The 14,167-nt window shown below is 37.5% G+C and overlaps 1 protein-coding gene across 5 annotated transcripts in view; it reads left to right on the top strand.

Moving 5' to 3' along the window:
- Positions 1-14,167, top strand: part of LOC137489979 (uncharacterized) — a 656,302-nt gene that overhangs the window by 557,575 nt on the left and 84,560 nt on the right. For 2 of the 5 annotated variants that reach the window (XR_012405537.1, XR_012405536.1), the window contains one exon: positions 9,652-9,995. The exons of the other annotated variants lie outside the window; for them this stretch is intronic. The gene's annotated coding sequence lies outside the window, so the exon portion shown is untranslated. Of the gene's footprint in view, positions 1-9,651; positions 9,996-14,167 lie in introns of those variants that run through there. 5 annotated transcript variants of the gene reach the window in all.

Here is a 14,167-nt window from a genome sequence, read left to right as displayed (position 1 = left end):
GGTGGGAATGTGTACAGAAATTGAATTATGATTGTCATTTGCGGGTCCTCATAATTGTTGTTTTGGTATACATATAAGGCCAGACCAGCTTTGCTGTAATGATATATCTCGCTCTCATTGGCTGCAGCTGATGACATCACAGAGTTTGTGTTTCCCCCAGCAACACCCCAGCCAGCAACCTTGAAATCCTTCAAATTCAACATTTTCAGATGCTCAAGAGAGAACAAGATGTGGAAAGCGAGATCAGGAGAGAGATTTAACCCCTTTGACGTGGATGATCAAACTGGTGTGATCATTCTAGTCTGGTCCCCGAGGCGTCTGATCAAACCGCAGTGATTTGAAAGTTCAGTGCGTGATGTAATCAAACTGCAAAATTCTAATCTCCGTTCATGCTTCCGCTGACCCAGTGAGAGCGCTTGTCATTTATATGCATGAAAGTGTTTTTTTAACCACATAGTATCTTTTTTTTTTATGCCACCAACGCTCAGATGATCACAGGAGGTGAACGTTTGTTATAGATGTGACAAAACATTTAATGTATGTTCTGTGAAGAAACTATGAAAAAAAGCGAAAGCATTGTTTAATGTGACACTAAGAAGACAAAAAAAAATCAGCAAAATGAAAATAATATTCACACCCTCTGAATTGTTTTTATTTATTTATTTATTTTTATTTATTTATTTTTTTGCTTATAGAAAATGATCATATTTAAACAAGTGACCAATTAACCTATTCATTCATTCATTCATTCATTCATTCATTCATTCATTTTCTTTTTGGCTTATTTCCTTTATTTATCTGGGGTTGCCACAGCGGAATGAACTGCCAACTCATCCAGCACATTTTTACGCAACAGATGCCCTTCCAGCTGCAACCCATCACTGGGAAACACCCAAACAATCTCATTCACACACATACACTATGGACAATTTAGCTTACCCAATTTACCATACCACTTACCCAATTTACCATACCACATGTCTTTGGACTTGTGGGGGAAACCGGAGCACCCAGAGGAAACCCACGCGAACGCGGGGAGAAATGCCAACTGACCCAGCAAAGGCTTGAACCAGTGACCTTCTTGCTGTGAGGCGACAGCACTACCTATTGCGCCACTGCGTCACAGCAACCTAACTGTAGTATTTTGAAAATATATACACTTCTTCAGTTCAATGTTTCGTGAACATCCTTGCAAAATTGTAACATTCTGGTGTGTTGGGGAATTGGTGGGAACATGTACAGGAATATCTAATAGGATTATGAATTGTTAGCTTTCTTATTGAAGGCATTCATAAGGAAGTCCAAGATTCATGGATGCAAATATTCTCTCTCTTCTTTTCTTGTGATCTTGAAATAACAATACGTTGTTTTCTTGTGATCATGACTTATCAAATGTTGTTTTCTTGTTGTTACAATTTTTTTCAACTTTTATTCATGTATTCATTTTCCTTTGGCTTAGTCCCTTATTTGTCAGTTGTTGCCAGAATAGCAGCAGAATAAATCGCTAACTATTCCAGCATATGTTTTACAAAGTGAATGCTCTTCCAGCCACAACCCAGTGCTGGAAAATACCCATACCCAATTCACTTATAGTGCATGTCATTTGGACTGTGGGGGAAACCGGATCACCCGGAGAAAAGCCATCGAACATGGGAAGAACCTGCAAACGCAGAAACGCCAACTGTCCAAGTTGCGACTTGAACCAGTGACTTTCTTGCTGTGAGCTGACAGTGCTAACCACTGAGCCCCTTTTTGCTTTGATTTATGTATTAATTATTATATTTTTATACCTACCCAGCCTATAACCGGGCCACCGAAAGCATTCATATGAACACTCTGACCTTTAAAACAGAATCTTCCAAATGTAAATGACTGATTGTGTATGATGAAAAAGCAACACAAAAAGCGTGTTGCCTAGAGCAGCAGTTGAGTCTGCACCGACCCAGCGAACCGCAGACACATAATGCAGCACACATTAAGTGCAGAACAGCCACGAGCGCAACGATTAATGTGCATTCATGTTTATATTCATGTAGTGTATATGATTATATATCATTATTGTCAATGATATTACCTCATCTGTTATTATATTAGAGCATATTGCGCGATTAGGTTGCATGTACGAAATAGATTGAGGAATGAGGAAGAGCCTGCAAACACAATGCAAACTTTTTTGAAAATGTGTTGCATTTTCTCACAACAAAACCAAAATGTTTCAAGAAGACCCAAAAATGTGATGGACCCGGCTGTTTAGGTTAGGGTTATTTAGGATAATGAATACTAAAAGGTAAGCAGGATATTAAAACAAACAAAAAGCTTACCTTTTAAAGGTCACCCACAATTTCACTAAGCAGTAGTCACAGCACAGTTCGTAATGTTTTTGGGTCCACTTGAAACTTTTCCATTGTGTTCCGTTCTTTTTGTGTTGTGAGAAAATGCAGCACGTTTTTGTAAAGTGTTTGCATTGTGAGAAAATGCAGCATGTTTCATAATTTGTTTGCGTTGTGGGAAAATGCAACATATTTTTTATGTGTTTGTGTTGTGAGGATTTGAAGCATGTGTGCTGTCAAACGGATGAAGATCTTTTCTTAATTTAATTCTCTCAGCCGTCGTATGTCAGCATGTCTAGGACATCCTCTTGGTATATACACAGAAAAAAATAGGTCGTAAACTCGAAAATAGTGTCAAGATGATGAGAAACTAAAGTCATGATCATGAGAAAACAACTTTTGATATGTCGAGATCACAATTTAGTCATGATCATAAGACAACCAGAAAGAAATATATAATAGCACATGCCCTCTATCCACTGTGTAAAACATTTGCTGGATAAGTTGGCGGTCCATTCCTCTGGCGACCCCTGATTAATAAAGGGACTAAGCAGAAAAAAAAAAAAATCACATGCCCTCTAAAGACTTCCATACATACATTTTGACTCCAAAAACATTTTTTTTTTTTTTTTAAGTTTAGTATGTGAATTTCTCTGCTGCTTTTTAAGGGTATTTGTTTTTTTTACTAAAACAGACACTTTTATCTGAATTAAAATAACACAACATTAGGAGTCCATATATGCTTTTGCGTGCCTATTGCATTGCGTGCCTATTGCATTGAAAAAATTGAGTGTATGGGGAGAAAGATGGGTATTAAAAATATTAAACCTTTTCAAAGTTATATTGAATCATTTTTTCTGTTTTCATATTATTAGGAATTCAGCATTATAGATGGATTTGGGAACTGCATCATAGATGGATTTGGGAACTTCATTCAACCAGTAAATGAGAAGGTTGTGCATTGTAAAAAATATCTGTTAATTAACATTTTCTGTATTTTATAATTCACAAGAGTTTTTCGTTTATTTACGGTTGTAAATTGCATTATGGGACCTTGATCTCTGCTCTGTCGACTTTTAATTTTGAAAATCCAACTCTATTGTTTAACAAGGTGCCTCTTATTTACATTTTATTCACATTTTAGTACTTTGAAATAATATCATGTAATTTAAATAACATAGAGAAGGTCTGTAAAATAACAGAAAATGTACTCGCAGTTTATTACAATATTTTTTGTTTTGTAATATACAGCAACAACAGACTATATATCACTTTAAACTATTCAAAATGTTAAAGTCTCTGTTTCAAACTGTTCAAGGTTACAAGATGACCTTAAAGATCAAGGTCCCATAATACAATTCAAAAGCAAAAATAAATGGAAAAATATTAAATCAAGAATGACAAAATATGTAAAATGATTTTATTTTTTACAGTGTAGAAACATGTTTTTTTTTTTTTTTTCATTAACCAACCGGCTTTTGGAAATGATGTAAGCTCGTAAGTGGCTAAGGTCTCTTTTGGCTGTCTCTTTGCAGCCATTTTCAGATACAGATCCCAGTTTTCCTTCAACACCAAAGATATATAGCGCTAATATTTTAACATCCAGGTTTTACTCTCGCATTAGAAATGCATTAGAAACTCTGAACTTGTCCGTTCTGTCTCACAGTTAAATGACTTTTTGCTGATATTACGGTAAATTACACTGATCCGAATCGCACTTCCCTCATCAATCCACAATACCTACATCCGATATCCTCTGAAATTCAATTTAGAGAAACATATGCTTTAATAATATGAAAGAGCAAATGATGATTTGAGTTTTATCAAAATCATTCTCCTTTTCCGTCTCTGAAAAGCCATTTGATTGGTAATGTACGTGCCTCCATGTGGGGAAAAAATGAACCTGATGTGTGTGACCCAATCAAGTGCTTTGAGAGATACCGCATGAAAGGAAAAGAAGAATTGCTTGGTAATGAATTATTGAATGGAGAACAAAATGATGCCTTTGAAGAGAATCAGCCCCACAGGGAATCATTCAAAGGGAGAGAAAGCACGAGAGAGAGAAAGAGAGAGAGAGGTAGCTGCTAAAACAGCCTTTTCCCTGCTGAATGGCTCTCTTTTGCTTAAAAGCAAAATCCTCCTTTGTTGCTTTTTGATTTGCATGAAATTGTTTACTACCTTTTTATGTCAGCATGGGGAAAACACAGGCTGAGGGAGAGCGAGGGGTAAAGTCCATGGTGGAAAGACGAATAGTAAAAAAAAACAAGTGATGATAGAAACTGTGTGGGGTACGGCGACACGACGAAGGGGTTGGGGAGGGGTGGAGTTGTTGAAGTTACGTCTGTGGATGTGAATAGACAGTTCTATTCTGACCATTGCGCCTTGCAGCCTAAGCGCTGTCAACCTCGCTTACGACTGATTTCCGTGAAGCGTGTGTGTGTTGTTGTGTGTGTGAAATGAGCAGCTAGTCTCGACCACCTGCTCCCTCTGGCTGCTCCTGCCACCATCAGATGTGTCACATGGAAACGGATCCCTGCGAAATCTTTCCGTTCCTCCTAGGATTCCCTTCAAAGATGTGACCTTGATGGCTCTCGCTGTGACATGAACATGCTGTTCTCTTTTCTGATTGGCTGCAGTTGGTTTAGGTCCAATAGCATCCTGTTTGTTTTTGTCACTAAATATGTGCTGGTGTCGAATGGTGGCTTGATTCATACAATATTAATTTAATTCAGATCCGCATGTATTGAGTAAACACTAAGAAAATTTTAAAATAAACAAATAAAATAAAATTATTGGTTAACCCACCGGGGTGTGAGGTGATTTATTTATTATTACTATTGGCTAACATGTGTTTTTTTTTTTTTGTATTCAGCACAAATTGTGCTACAGTAACATGTGAGGTAAAATGGATATACATCATACCTGCCAAGATTTGTCTCAAAAAAATTCGGGAGACCGAGGGTAGGGGAGGGGGGGGGGTGTTTAGTGGGGGAAGGAGGAAGAAGATGTGCCTGTGCCCAGTATTTTACAGAGGCTGAAAAAACTGATAAGTGGGGGCCGGGGAAGGGGGTGACATTCCGGGAGTTTTCCAGTAGAGATGACAAAACGGGAGATGGGTCTGAAATATGGGCGACTCCCGGGAAAAAAAACGGTGTTGGCAGGTATGGTGTACATGCTTGAGTTTTTTTTTTTTTTTTTAAATATATATATATATATACACTTACCGGCCACTTTATTAGGTACACCTTACTAGTACCAGGTTTGACCCCATTTTGCCTTCCAAACTGTCTTACTTTTTCATGGCATAGATTCAACAAGGTTTTGGCAATATTCCTTAGAGATTTTGGTCCATATTGCAATGGTAGCATCACAGTTGCTGCAGATTTGTTGGTTGCACATCCATGATGTGAATCTGCCATTCCACCACATCCCAAAGGCGCTCTATTGGATTGTGATCTGGTGACCGTGGAGGCCATTTGAGTACAGTGAACTCATTGTCATGTTCAAGTAACCTTCTGAGATGATTTGAGCTTCATGACATAGTGCGTTATCCTGCTGGAAGTAGCCATCAGAAGATGTGGTCATAAAGGGATGGACATGGTCAGCAACAATACTCAGGTAGGCTGTGGCGTTGACACAATGCTCAATTGGTAGTAATAGAACCAAAGTGTGCCAAGAAAATAAATCTGCCTGAACTGTTGATACAAGGAAGGATGGCTAAACGCTTTCATGTTGTTGACGCCTACTCTGACCCTACCATCCAAATGTCGCAGCAGAAATCGAGACTCATCGGATCAGGCAATGTTTTTCCAATTTTCTATTGTCCAATTTTGGTGAGCCTGTGTCAATTGTAGCCTCAGTTTCCTGTTCTTAGCTGACAGGAGTGGCACCCTTTGTGATCTTCTGCTGCTGTAGCCCATCTGCCTCAAGGTTGGACATGTTGTGCATTTAGAGGTGCTGTTCTGCATACCTTGGTTGTAACGAGTGGTAACTTGAGTTACTGTTGCTTTTCTATCAGCCGGAACCAGTCTGGCCATTCTTCTCTGACCTCTGGCACCAACAAAGCCACTGACTGGATATTCTCAGTCTGACACCATCAACCATGCCACGTTCATAGTCACTTAAATCACCTTTCTTTTACATTTAAGGCATAAACCGTTGAACTGGGTTAGACCATTAGCTAGGACTATACTTGAAACTAACTTTCATTCCAGCATAACAATCAAGAGACGTTGCTCCTGTACCGTGCCGACAGCAGGTAAAATTATATTATTCTGAACTGTTATCTATAGCGACTATGTTCAGGCACTGCATTCATAATATTATTGGACCTGCTGCAGCCATGGTACAGCAACAGAGTCTCTTGATTGGTATGCCTGAATAAGAGTATAGTTAGTTTCCGGTCACGTTTTAGCTAATGATCTAATTCAGTTCAATGGTTTATGCTAAGCTAAGTCAAAAGTGCTCCCGCCAGACTCTGAAGGAATTCAAAATGGTAAAACTCACCTTTTTAACCCTAGAGGAGTTATCACAAATGCAATAAATAAATACATTTTGCAGTGCATTTGTTGATTTCACCTGCAGTTGGTAAATTAGCACCAGTTCGTGTTCTGCTTTGCTTACATATGCATCATTGCTCATTGGTTTTGCTACCATTGTGCTGATTTAAATCAAAGCAATGTGTGCGTAAGTGATTGTGTGTTAGATTCTGAATGGAGAGGAGGAAGTGTGTATTGTGTGTGTGTGTGTGAGCATGCATGTTTGTCTTTCGGTGTGTCTGTGCCAAGAGGCATGGTGAGAGTTACTGATGCGTCAGCAAAAGCAGAATCACGCATCGCTGTGTGTGCATGCATGTGGTTTCTTCTTCCCTGATTCTGTCTTTCTTGCTCTTCTCCTTCTGTTACTTCTTCCCTCTGAGCTGTTAACTTCATCTGCGCTTGTCCTAATTTACTGGTTCTGAAATATTAAAACAGACTTGTCAAACTCGTGGCTTTCATTTGTCTGCTATATTCCATCAATTAAATGGAAATTATGTTTTGGTTGTTTTGCTGTTTTAATTTAATTATTTAATTACATAGTTAGAATTGTATGTTTCATAAATAAAACAGTAATTTAGGTTTAGCATAATATGAAAAAAAACTGTGTAGACGTGATATTAACCTTGAATTGTCTTTGTGTTTGAAACATACTGTATAATTTCATATTTTGTATGCTTCTTAAGCATGCTTGCCATTGACAATGTCGTTTCCTTGGCAACCTAGTACACTACCTTCAAGGGAATTGTATTAGGGGCAAAACTACAGAGTTGTAAAGCAACTGTTTTAAAGTTGTGACAATTGTAAATTTAGAATTGTTACATTACTTTAAAGATATACACTCACCGGTCACTTTATTAGGTACATTTTACTAGTACCATGTTGGACCCTCTTTTTTGCCTTCAGAACTGCCTTAATCCTTCGTGACATAGATAAACAAGGTACTGGAAATTTTACTCAGAGACATTGACATGACAGCATCATGCAGCACATCTATAGCTCCACCACGTCCCAAAGGTGCTCTATTGGATTGAGATCTGGTGACCCTGGAGGCCATTTCAGTACTCATTGTCATGTTCAAGAAACCAGTGTGAGATGATTCACGCTTTATGACAAGGGGCATTATCCTTCTGGAAGTAGCTATTAAAAGTTGGGTTCACTGTGGTCATAAAGGGACGAACATGGTTGCAACAATATTCAGGCAGGCTGTGGTGTTGACACAATGCTCAATTGTTAGTAATGGGCCCAATATGTGCCAAGAAAATATCTCCCACACCATTACACCACCACCACCAGCCTGAACCGCTGATACAAGGCAGGATGGATCCATGCTTTAATTTTGGTGATGCCAAATTTTGACCCTACCATCGGAGCCTTTCACTCATCATAGCACACTGTTGCTGCTGTTGATGTGACAATAAAAGTGATTTGAATGTTGCTGCAAAAACCGAGACTCATAAGACCAGGCAACATTTTTTCCAAGCTTCTATTGTCCGATTTTGGTGAGCTTGTGTGAATTGTAGCCTCAGTTTCTTGTTCTAAGCTGACAGGAGTGGCACCCAGTGTGATCTTCTGCTGCTGTAGCCCCTCTGCCTCAAGGTTTGACGTGCTGTGCGCTCAGAGGTGCTGTTCTGCATGCCTCAGTTGTAATGAGTGATTATTTGAGTTACTGTTGCCTTTCTATTAGCTTTAATCAGTCTGGCCATTCTCCTCTGATCTCTTGCATCAACTAGGCATTTGCGCCCACAGAACTACCGCTCACTGGTTATTTTCTCTTTTTCTGATCATTCTCTGTAAACCCTAGAGATAGTTGTGCGTGAAAATCCCAGTAGATCAGCAGTTTCTGAAATACTCAGACCCGCCCATGTTCAAAATCACCTAAATCACCTTTCTTGCCCATTCCGATGATCGGTTTGAGCTGCAGCAGATCGTCTTGATTACCTCAACATGCCTAAATGCATTTTGCTGCCATGATATTGGCTGATAAAAATTTGCATTAATGAGTAGTTGGACAGGTGTTCCTAATAAAGTGGCCAGTGAGTGTACATACAACACACACTGACTTCCATAGAATTTGTCTTTCTATCTATGGTCTCCATCTATGGATATAGGTCTCCATCATTCTTCAAAACCTCTTCTTTTGTATTCAACAGAAAAAGAAGTGAGAGTGAGAGTAAACAGTGAGTAAAGAACTATCCCATAAAAAATAAAGTTTATTTTTGACATTGATACTTCCTTAAGGAATCTTTTTCACATCATATATATATATATATATATATATATATATATATATATATATATATATATATATATATATATATATATATATATAATGCAAGCGGCTTCTTTTGACTAACAAATAAGGTTCTTCCATACCATCATTGTGAAAGCACTCTTTTGTAACCTTTATTGTTTGAGGAACTGAATAAAATGCCTCATGTTCTCTCTCTGTTTTTGTGTATGTGTGTGGCCTTGGCTCTAGTCTATAGGGCCTTCACCCTGTGTATGCAATTGTGCATTGGTCTCAGGCAAGATGGCACTGGGCCAAATGGAGTCACTGAGCTGAATGCTTTGTATGTGAGTAGAGTATAAGGGTGGCATCGCCTGGGTACACTGGCCAATGGTATGGGCACTCCCTGCCTGGCTGATAATTATAGCCTAGATACTCAGACAGACACACACACACAGATGGCAGGGACAGCCTTACGGTCCCAAGAGGATTTGTTTGGGAAGAATCACTCTCTGTTTTCTGAATCCGTCCTTCTGTCCCTCTTGCTCTTTCTTAGGTGTGTGTGTCTAGAGAGATGCTGTCATGTGGACAGGCAGAAAGTATAAAGCTTAGACCTGCAGCCATTTCAGATGCTTGGAAGAAAGGACCATGGCATATCCGGCCCGGGGAATTCTGTCAGGAGATTTGGGAATTCTGGCACACTGGAATATCTTCAGCTTTTTCAAATGAGGCTGGCTGGCAAAGTCAAGTTTATTATCTGCTGGTTTTAAACGCAAATGGGTCAGTTCCTGTATTTACCATGATTTAGGATGTATATTCAGAGATATAAACCAAATTTAGCAACGGTTCTTTGAGGTTTGTTCCAAATAAATAATTACTTTCAGTGCAATTTATGACAAATTCACTTGCAAGTGTTGATAACTTTTAATAAAGGGAAATTATGGTACAATTATGGAGTTTTGCTTTTTTATTTACTTTATATTTAATATTTATTTAAAATAGTACTTCAAAAAAATGTTTATATTGTTATATAATTCAAAAACATTTGTTTTTAGTGTGACTTGTGTTTATTTTTTTGAATGAAAATAAATTAATTTTAATGTATTTATAATAATATTAATAATAATAAGTATTATTATTATTATTATTATTATTATTTATTTATTTATTTTTTTTTTTTTTTATTTTTTTTTTTTACCAGTACTGGGTTGTGGCTGGAAGGGCATCCACTGCATAAAACACTTACCGGAATAAATTTCTTCAAAATAAATCAAAATTGATTGTTATATAATTCATAAACATTTTTTTTTTTTTTTTGTGTTTGTGTGGCTTTTGTATGTTTTTTTTTAAATAATAATGATAATAATAAAAATAATACTTTTATTTGTTTATAATAGTAATAATAATAAAAAATAATAATCAAGTTATGATAATAATAATAATAATAATAATAATAATAATTATTATTATTATTATTATTATTATTATTATTGTTGTTGTTGTTGTTTATTGGTTTATTTCATTAAAATTCTTTAGAAGGGCATCTGATGTGTAAGACATGTGCCGAAATAGTTGGTGGTTCATTCTGCTGTGGTGACCCCTGATAAATAAGGGACTGAGGCAAATGAATGATTTATTATTATTATTATCATTATTATTATTGTTATTATTATTATTATTATGTCATTGAAATTGCTTTGCTTAGATAATTTATTCAACATGTATGTGCATATTTATGTATATTATATATGTGCATATTTATGTATATATTATGAAAGTTCATAAAATAGACAAAGTACGGGCAGTTTATTGCAAGGTTTTTAATTGACAAAACCAAGACAATATAACCATATTTATAACATAAGAATGTCAAGAAAAGTTTCTATTTCAAACTTTGAAACTTTAAAAAGTTGTAGGAGAAAAATGAAATCAAGAATCCAATATTCAAAAGCCTAAATAATTATATTAGTTCATATATTAAGACTTAATAAATATTATTCATTCATTCGTTACACCCATACACACTCACATTTACACACACACACACACACACACACACTCATACACTACGGCCAATTTAGTTTCTTCATTTCACCTGTACCGCATGAGCACGCGGAGGAAACCCATGTGAACATGGGGAAAACATGCAAACTCCATACAGATATGCCAACTTGCCAGAACTTGAATCAGTGACCTTCATGCAGATACGTATGGAAATCAGTAAAATTGCAGCCCTCTGGTAATTTATTCCTCCATCTGATTTGGGGTCAGTTTTATATGTCTCACTTAAGCCATGAGAGTAATTTCAGATTGGAAGGAACTGATCCTCTGCCTGAAATAAGAGGCATTCAATCATTCAGCCCTTAAAAAGGCTTACCTTCCTCAGCAGCCAATCACAGACTCCGATGAGCACATGCAGGTCAGGAAGGTGTTGGCTGTTAATGCCGTCTGCTCCACTGAGATAAATCCTGCAGCAACTTGCCAATTATCAACACCGCAATGGTCTCTATTTTTTACTGAGTGTCATAATTTATTTGCCACATCCCAGCGTGTTTTTATTTGACATTTCCTGCTGACTGGTGTGTAAAATTCGTCAAAGCGTCAAATTGAGCGTACCAGTTTGTTTGTATTGAGGGAAATGTTAAGGTTACAAAATGACACCATTTGAAGCACAGGCGCACATTAAAGAGGCTTTTATTCTGGATCACAGGAACAATAATTTCAGTTAAATTGCAATAACTGTATGGTGCTGGTATCTGAAATTATACATTTCCCATCTGGTGGTGCTGGTGTGAGTGTGTGTGTACGCGTGTGCGTCTTTGAAAACAGAGACGGCTGCGTTTAGGAGAGTTCAGAGTTCAGCCTTTTAAGACGACTGGCTAGACTGCCAATTACTTTGACTTTGTTTCCGTAGAAACGCTCAATTATGGGTAATATGCTAATAAGCAGCGAGCAGGCAGCCTCCTGTGTGAGCTGCTTTTGAGTTTGTTCTTTTAATCTCCCACTATTTCAACAGAATCAAATGCTGCAAATTGACTTAAAGGATCTGTGCTAAACGCAGTCGAGAAACCGTAACAGTTCACACGGCAAACACTTCAAACTGTTGTTGAGCGGGTGCGACACGCAAGAAATAAACTGACATTCCATATATACTCAGGAAGTGTAAATCTGATGTTAAAAGTGTGATTTACCCAGTTGTTTTCTTCGAGACGGGGAACAAACACATTTGCAAGAAGACTCTAGTGTCTGTTGTGGAGTTTCAGAAGTAGGCTTAACAATAACTTTTATTTTTTAGAAAAACGTTTCACCTCAGATTGTTTTATGGCCAATTTATCATCCCCTGAGAGTGTTTAATCGGTTGGGAGACTTAATGTTGGTCTGAATTATGTTTAATTTAATTATCAATAGAAATGTCTGGAATATGAACTGTGATTTATTTAATTAAAAGAGCTTAAGCTTTCATATATTTGTTCTTAATAGAAGATGTTAGCTCCATGTGACATCTTAACTGTTTGTTGTGTTACAACTGAGCCTCATTGTGGATACTCAGGTCTACATTTCTGGAGACCACAAAATATGTACCCAGAGGTACGTCTGGCTACATTTTATCTGTAAAATGAACAATATGGGGTGGTATGACACAACAGAAAGCTTCTAGTCCTTTTTTGGGCTACCACTGACTGCTTATCTCCATATGGACGGCTTTTCCGGTGTTACCAGTTTGCCCATTAGCTCACCACATACACTAAAGGACTTGGGATGCGGAGTGGACCATGACGACGGGGTTAGAGTCAGCTGAAAAACGATTCCAGAAACCAGGTAAAGCAAAAGAAGTAAAAATGATAAAGATAACAAACTGAAAACGTGGTAAAATTGTATATGATGGTAAAATCATGCAAGCAAATGGGTCTTCCAAACAGACCATGACCCTAAGCATACTGCCACATAATTTAAAATGTGCTTTAAGGGCAACAGAGTGAATATTTTCGAGTGGCCATCACAAAGCCCTGATGTCAATCCTATAGAAGATTTGTGGGCAGAGTTGAAAAAGCTTGTGCGAGCATGATTACAAATCTGACTCAGTTACACCAATTCTGTCAGGAGGAATGGGCCAAAATTCCTTCAAACTATTGTGAGAAGCTTGTGGAAGGATACCCAAAACATTTTTAAAAAAAAAAGTTATACAGTTTAAAAACAAAGCTAAAAAAATACCAAGGAAATGTATGAAATTTTGGCTGTTTAGAAATTAATGAAACATTCTCAAAAAAAAAAAAAAAAAAATCTCATTATTCTGGCATTTTGCAAATGTAAATCATTTAGGTAATCTTAACGGACCTAAAATAGTAAACGTTTAGTATGATTTACTATCAGACATTTAAAAAAAAGGGTTATGTTCTTTTTTTAGATTGTATGTAAACTGCTGGTTTCAACTGTATATTAGCTGATGCTAACCAGTAAACTGCTGTGTTAAAATATATTGTGCCACTGTATAAGTGACACTTTACTAAGTGAGCAGCTGAGGGTTTGTTCAGTGTAATCAGTTTTCTTGTGATTGTGAGATCTAATCAAGGAGAAACCAGCTGAGCTAAGAAGATCAATACTTTGCTTGAAGAAAGAGACTTTTAATTAATCTGTCTTATATTTTTTCTTCCCAATGTTAAACCTTCATTTTTATACTAAATGAAAGCAATGCATTGATTCATGGAGATTGCTGGCCATGCGTGTTGCGTGTGTTTGTCTGCATGTGTCTGTGAGAATCTCTGCACACACTCTCTGTGGGATCTCCAGGGATCGATATGTTGATTTAGGATTGTGGACAAAGAGGATGGGCATGGATTCTCTTGTTTGTCACCATGCTGTTGAGTGTGTTTGTGAGTGTGTGTATGTCAGCAGGCTCTGTTTTGGTTTGAGGCAGGGACACACACTTTCACTGGCAGGCCCTCAGCAGTCGCCACCGCTCAATTTGTGTCGGTCGCAGATGATGAATAATGCATGCTGGGAAATCTCCACCTCACCTTCCCTCCCTGAGAGAAAGAAAGAGCGAGAATGAAGGAGGCGCCCTTTGAAGGAGA

The sequence above is a fragment of the Danio rerio genome, chromosome 1 (assembly GCF_049306965.1).
Source record: "Danio rerio strain Tuebingen ecotype United States chromosome 1, GRCz12tu, whole genome shotgun sequence".
NCBI classification, from domain to species: Eukaryota; Metazoa; Chordata; class Actinopteri; order Cypriniformes; family Danionidae; genus Danio; species Danio rerio.
The sequence above is the reverse complement of the archived record's forward strand: the minus strand, read 5'-3'. Positions and strand labels throughout refer to the sequence as shown.